The 6,513-nt window shown below is 36.2% G+C and overlaps 1 non-coding gene across 1 annotated transcript; it reads left to right on the forward strand.

Moving 5' to 3' along the window:
• Window positions 1–5,243: 5,243 nt before the first annotated feature.
• LOC119055832 (U6 spliceosomal RNA) lies at window positions 5,244–5,349 on the forward strand. The gene has a single exon (XR_005083756.2). It is a non-coding gene; the product is annotated as a U6 spliceosomal RNA (small nuclear RNA).
• The last annotated feature ends 1,164 nt before the right edge of the window (window positions 5,350–6,513 follow it).

A 6,513-nucleotide genomic window follows, 5' to 3' on the forward strand; every position in this document is an offset into this window, starting at 1 on the left:
TGGGGATAAGGGGACCTTAGTTCACTGTTGGTGGGATTGAAGACTGGTAGAACCATTATGAAAAACAATTTGGAACTTTTTTAAAAAACTAAAAATGGAGCAGCCTTTTGACCCAGCAATTCCACTGCTGGGATTATATCCTAAGGATGCTAATACACCAATCCAAAAGAACGTATGCACCCCAATGTTCACAGCAACACAATTTACAATAGCCAAGAGCTGGAAGCAACCTAGGTGCCCATCAGTAAATGATGTGAATGTATCAAAATATTATGGTACATATACACAATCAAATTCTATGCAACAGAAAGAAAGCAGGAACTCCTACCCTTTGGAACAGCATGGATAGAACTGGAAAAGCATTATGCTGAGTAAAGTAAGCCAGGCATTGAAAGACAAATACCATATGATCTCTCCTTTAACAGGAAACTAAACAACAATACAATAAAGCAAGCAAAATAAAAACAATGACTCTGAAATAGAGAACAGGGGGACAGTAACTAGAGGGGAGAGGGGAGGGAATTTCAGGGGACAGAGGGGAAGGATTTAAAGAAAGTAGTATAAAGGACACATGGACAACAACTAAGGGGGTTGAAATGGGAGGGAGGTGGGGAGCAAGGGGGGGTCTGAGATTTGAATAAAAGATAGAAAACTGTACTCAAAAAATAATTGAATTTTAAAAATCTTTAAAATAAATAAAATAAGAATAAAAAGGTGAAAAAAAATAAATTTTAAAAATGAAAATTATTTTAAGGTTACAGAATCTTCTTTTATCTCTCTTTAATATTTTTTCTATTTAAGTATTGGATTTTTTCTTATATCTCTTTTCTATTTCTACCACATCATGACACTGTGATACTGTTGACAGCCTGTTCTGGTTATATGGGGCCTGAAGTATATATAAAATTTCCTGGAGGTTCTAGCCAAGATTGAGGCATAAGTAGATACACTCTGCCACCTTGCACAACCAAAACAAGGATAATAAGCAGTTTAAAAACAAACAACAACCAAAGCTGTCAGAAAATGAAACTGTGTGAAGTCTTACAACAAATAAAATTAAAGAAGAAACAATCATGCAGACTGGACTACAATGCAGTTAAGTGGGTTGCCCCACCTTGACAAATACCTAAGGCTTCACCTCTCAGATTGTAGCAGATGCATTGAGACAAAGAATTATGGCCCAAATGGAAAAATAAATCAAAACCCCATAAAAAGAACTAAGCAACAAAGAGATAGATTGTCTATCGGATGTACAATTCAAAACACTGTTAATCAGGATGCTTACAAAAATGATTCAGTATGGCCACAAAATAAAGAAAGAAATGAAGGCTATACAAAATGAAATAAAGAAAAATATACAGGGGACTGAGACTCAAATCAATGATTTGAAACAAAAGGAAGAAATAAACATCCAACCTGAACAGAATTAAGAAATAAAAATTTTTGTTTGTATGAACAGAAGCTTAGGGACATCTGGGACAACTTTAATCTATCCAACATCCAAATCATATGAGTACCAGAAAAAGATGAGGAAGATCAAGAAATTGAAAACTCATTTGAAAAAAATAATGAAGAAGGACTTCTGGCCAAGATGGAGGTATAGGTAGACACACTGTGCCTCTTAGCACAACCAAAAGAAGGACAACAACAAATTTAAAAACAAAAACCAACCAGAACTGACAGAAAATTGAACTGTGTGGAAGTCTGACAACCAAGGAGCTAAAGATGAAACATTCATCCAGACTGGTAGGAGGGTGTGTGAGACAGGCAGCCAGGCAGAGAGAAGGTGGCAGTTGGAGGGCCAGGACAGGCAAGGCTGCAGCTGGAGGATGTGGGTGAGCAGTTTCACATTTGCAGGCAGATAAACCAGGAGGAACAACTGCAGAGCAAGACAGACTGTGCAACCTAGGGTCCCAGCACAGGGAATAAAGCATCAAACCTCTGACTGAAAATACCTGTGGGTGTTATGGTGGTGGGAGAAACTCCCAGACTCACAGGAGAGTTCGGAGAGACGCACAGGGTCCTAGACTGTACACAAGCCCACTCACACAGGAATTAGCACCAGAAAAGCCCAATTTGTTTGTGTGCAGTGGGGGAAGTGACTGGAAATAAGCAGAGAGTGGAGCAAGCACCATTGTTCCCTCTCAGACCCCTAGCCACAGTGCAATGACCTGGGTTGCCCTGCCCAGGTGAACACCTAGGGCTCCACCCATTACTATGTAACAGGCATGCTGAGACAAAAAATGGCCCAAATGAAAGAACAGATCAAAGCTCCAGAAATAATACAACTAAGCAATGAAAAAGTAGCCAACCTATCAGATGCACAGTTTGAAACACTGGTAATCAGGATGCTCCCAGAACTAATTCAGTATGGTTCTGAACTAGAGAAAAAGTGGAGGCTATGCAAAGTGAAATAAAAGATGTACAGAGAACCAATAGCGATGGGAAGGGAACTGGGACTCAAATCAATGGAGTAGACCATAAGGAATAAAGAAACACCCAATCAAAACAGAATGAAGAAACAAGAATTCAAAAAAATTAGAAGCTTAGGAACCTCCATGACATCTTTAAACACTCCAACTTCCAAATTTTAGGGGTAGCAGAAGGAGAAGAGGAAGAGCAACAAATGGAAAAGTTATTTGAACAAATAATAAAGGAGAACTTCCCCAAGCTGGCAAAGAAAGTAGAATTCCAGGAAGTCCAGGAAGCTCAGAGGGCCCCAAATAAATTGGACCCTAGGAAGAACACACCCATGCACATCATAATTGCTTTACCCACAATTAAAGATAAGAAGAGTATCTTAATAGCAGCAAGAGAAAAGGAGACAGTTACCTACAAAGGAGTTCCCGTCAGACTGTCATCTGATTTCTCAAAAGAGACCTTACAGGCAAGAAGGGGCTGGAAAGAAGCATTCCAAGTCATGAAATGCAAGGACCTACATCCAAGGTTACTCTATCCAGCTAAGCTTTCATTTAGAACAGAAAGGCAGATAAAGTGTTTCTCAGATAAGGTCATGTTAAAGGTGTTCATCATCACCAAGCCTTTATCATATGAAATGTTAAAGGGACTTATCTAAGAAAAAGAGGATTGAATCTATGAACAGTAAAATGACAACAAACACAATTATCAATTGAATCTAAAAAAAAGAAAACAAACTGAGCAAACAAGTAGCAGAAACAAATTTACAGAAATGGAGATCATGTGGAAGGTTATCAGTGGTGAGAGAGTGGAATAGAATGGGGAAAAAGGTTACGGGGAGTAAGAAGCATAGTTAGAAAGTGCAAAATAGATGGAGGGGCAGGTAAGAATAGTATTGGAAATTTAGAAGTCAAAAAACTTATTTTTATGACCCATGAGCATGAATTATGGTGGGGGCCAATGCTGGTGAAAGGGGGTTGCAGGGTAGAAGGGGATAAGGGGAAGAAAATGGGGAAGCTATAATACCATAATCAATAAAATATTCTTTAAATTTTTTTCTGACTATTATGGAACATAGCTTGTCTTATGCGTTTCACTGCTCTTTTTTTGCCACAAAGGAAAACTCCACTAGAATTTTTACTTGGAGACGTATTTAGATTGTGAAGAAGTAATGCCCTCTGGGAACTTGTAAACTCAGTGCAATCCTATTGAAACTACCAGAGAAACTTAAAAAAGTGATTTTAAAATCCATGTAGATTTATAAAGGAAAAAACCCTATATGCTCCTATGTAAAATAAATTATCAATTTCATAAAATAAGATTTATTTAAGGCTATACAAACTAAAGTAATGTTGCATTCATACAGGGTCAGGCAGGAAAAAACACATCCTAGAAACATACCTACGCATGTATAAGCATTCCTAATTGGAGGCAGAGCTGGCATGCAGATCAATAGTAATACAAAGGACTTTCAATGAATGGTTCAGGGATAATTGGTCATCTACAGAAAAATATAAAGATAAAATACCTCACACCATACCCAAAACAGACTGATGAAACAAACAAACATAAAGAATAGATTAAAAACTTAACTGTGAAATATAAAACCATAGAATTTGTAGCAAATAATATGAGAATACCTTTATGACTTTGGGTTAGTTAGGAGTTTTTAATTCAAAAGAGGCACAGCTGTAAGAAAATTAAATTTTAATTAAAATGTAATTATATTTTAATTAAAATTTAATGTTAATAAAACAAAATAGAGAGAAAAGACAGAGTGGGAAAAGATTCTTGCAGCATACACAATAGACATGGGGGTAGTGTATAGAATGTATAAAGTATACCAAAAATGCTAGCAAAAAGAAGAAAAATGGAAATCAACCCAACAGATGAAGAACATTGAAGAGGACAAAACATTATTTTAAATTCAAATGACTAATCTTCAAACTAATTAGGAATAAGAAAGCTGCAAATCAAATAAAACACCTTTTTCATGCTCATAGAACTGAAACAAATTAAAAACCTTGGTATTATCAAGGACTTGCAAAGATATGCAGAAATGAGGACAGTTTGTGGAAAGATTGTCAGTTACTACAATCTTCCTGAGAAAAATTTTTTACTATCTTTTGTTAAAGTTGTGGACACACTATGGCCCATCAAATCCACCGTTTACATATATCCCACAGAGAAACACTTGCTCTTCTATTTGTAGAAGAACATTAATAGAAGCTTGGATTATGATAGTGTGCATGCATGCATGCACACACAAACATTAAAATAGGAAGCAACTAAAATTTTCTCAAGAAGGAAGTAAAAAACTAAAATGTGGTATCTCCAGTAAAAGGACAAAGTTTGCATCAGTGTCAATGGAGGATTAACAGCTACATAAAAACTGTGACTAAGTCTCAGGAACATAGTGTTTGGTAAAAAAAAAATGGCAGCAAAGAATGATTCCACTTATACAATGTTTCATATTATATAACACTAAGTATTACATTTTATGGATACATCTATATACGATAAACCTATCAAGAAAATATTGGAATAAAATAAATGAATTAATATGAGTGGATGATAGGAGACCTTCAAGTTAGTGTTGTTTTTAAAATCTATGTAATGGAAAAAGCCTTTTCAGTTTACAACTTACTCTGCCTTAATATGTCCACTACACATGCTTGTTTTTAGCACCACAGACAAGTGTTATTGAACCCAGCTTCTCCAGTGATTTATCTGAAGTTAGTCCATGCCTTCCCAATGCATTATCCATATTTCTTCAGGTAAATCTACTAGACACACAGGTGTCCTTACTTTAGAATTCAGTGGCTGTGCTCCCTTCTACAGCACATATACTAAAATTGGAATGATACAGAGAAGATTAGCATAATCCCTGCGAAGTATGACATGCAAATTCATGAAGCATTCCATATTATTTTTAAAACTGGAAGGCCAGCCCTTGCTGGTGTAGCTCAGCAGATTGAGCATGGGCCTGCAAACCACACGATCATAGTTCGATTCCCAGTCAGGGAACATGCCTGGGTTGCAGGCCAGTTCCCAGCAGGGGATGAATAAGAGGTAACCATACATTGATATTTCTCTCCTTCTCTCCTTCCCTTCCTCTCTAAAAATAAATAAATAAGTAAAATCTTTTTAAAAAATGGAAGGCCAAATAAGAACCCCCCCAAAGACTAAAAAAATATACTGCAGTGAGAGAGAGGAAAACACAGATACAAAAAATGGTAATGAATAAGTACCTATTAATAATAACCTTATATATAAATGAATTAAATCCCCCACTCAAAAGAAGAGCTGAATGGATAAGATAGCATGATCCACACATATGCTGCCTACAAGAGACCCATGTCAGGACAAAAGACCTACACAGAGTAAAAGCGAGCAGCTGGAAACAAACATTCCAAGTAAATGGACAGGAAAAAATCTGGGGTAGTAATATGAATATCAGACAAAACAGACTACAAAAAAACCCCAAACAAACATAAAAATAGACCCAGAAGATCTCTTCATAACACTCAAGGGAAGATTCCACCAAGACATAAACATTGTAAATATATATGCACCCAACATAGGAACACCCAAATATATCAAGAAAATGTTGGAGGACTTCAAGAAAGATATTGACAGCAGCACAATTATAGTAGTGTATTTTAACACCCCACTGTCAAAAATGAACAGATTTTAGAAAAAAAATCAACAAAGATATTGTGGCATGGAACAATGCTGTAGATGAAATGGACTTAACTGATATATATAGAGAGAGCCTTTCATCCAAAAGAAGCAAAATACACATTCTTTTAAAATGCATGCAGAACATTTTCAAAGATAGACCACATGATAGGACACAAAACGAGCCTCAACAAATTCAAGAACATTGAAATCATATCTAGCATTTTCTCCAACCACAAGGGATTAAAACTAGCAACCATCCTCAAGGGAAAAAATGCAAAACACTCAAAATCATGGAGAAATGGCATGCTATTAAACAATGAATGTGTCAAGAATGAAATTATGGATAAAATCAAAGAGTTTCTGGAAATAAATGAAAATGAACTCATGACAAGCCAAAATTTATGGGTCACA

The sequence above is a fragment of the Artibeus jamaicensis genome, unplaced genomic scaffold (assembly GCF_021234435.1).
Source record: "Artibeus jamaicensis isolate MK-2021 breed Jamaican fruit bat unplaced genomic scaffold, CSHL_Jam_final contig_320, whole genome shotgun sequence".
Lineage (NCBI taxonomy): Eukaryota > Metazoa > Chordata > Mammalia > Chiroptera > Phyllostomidae > Artibeus > Artibeus jamaicensis.